Consider the following 649-nt stretch of genomic DNA (forward strand, 5'->3'; position numbering starts at 1 on the left):
AAGAAGGTGTTGGGTCCCGAGAACTGGAGTTACCCAAGGCTTATGAGCTACCACATGGATGCTTGGCCTCAAATCTCAGTCCTTTAGCTAGTGCTCTTAACCAGCCCAGACACGGTCTTAATGGTTGTATTTCTAGCACTTCAGAGAACAGAGTTCTACAATAGCATGGGTAATAGACTAAGTTCTCTGTGAACTTGTAAGGACAGTCAAATTTTCTTGAATCCCCGTGGATGGTGGTGCTACATCCACTCCAGTAGTGACAAATGCGACAGGCCCTGAAAACCTGGCCGCTATCCTGAGGCGAAAAGTTCTCGGAAACTTAGTCTCCTGGAATCGTGGCATCCAGTATAAAGAATGCTCCAATGTCCTTGCTTTAGTTGGTAAACGGATCTGTGTGCTTTCCCTTAATATTGCTTTATTACAAGTGCTCCTAAGGATTGATATTTTGACATATAGCTAAGTTAGATTCTAGGCAGTCCTTGATCCGACCTTGGGCATGGAAAGCTAAATCACTGACCTACACAGGAATTTACCATTATCTTTTTTTTTTTTTTTTGGCTTTTGGTTTTTGGTTTTTTTTTGTTGTTGTTGTTGTTTTTTTTTTAAAGATTTATTTATTTATTATATGTAAGTACACTGTAGCTGTCTT

Source organism: Mus caroli, chromosome 7, assembly GCF_900094665.2.
Source record: "Mus caroli chromosome 7, CAROLI_EIJ_v1.1, whole genome shotgun sequence".
NCBI classification, from domain to species: Eukaryota; Metazoa; Chordata; class Mammalia; order Rodentia; family Muridae; genus Mus; species Mus caroli.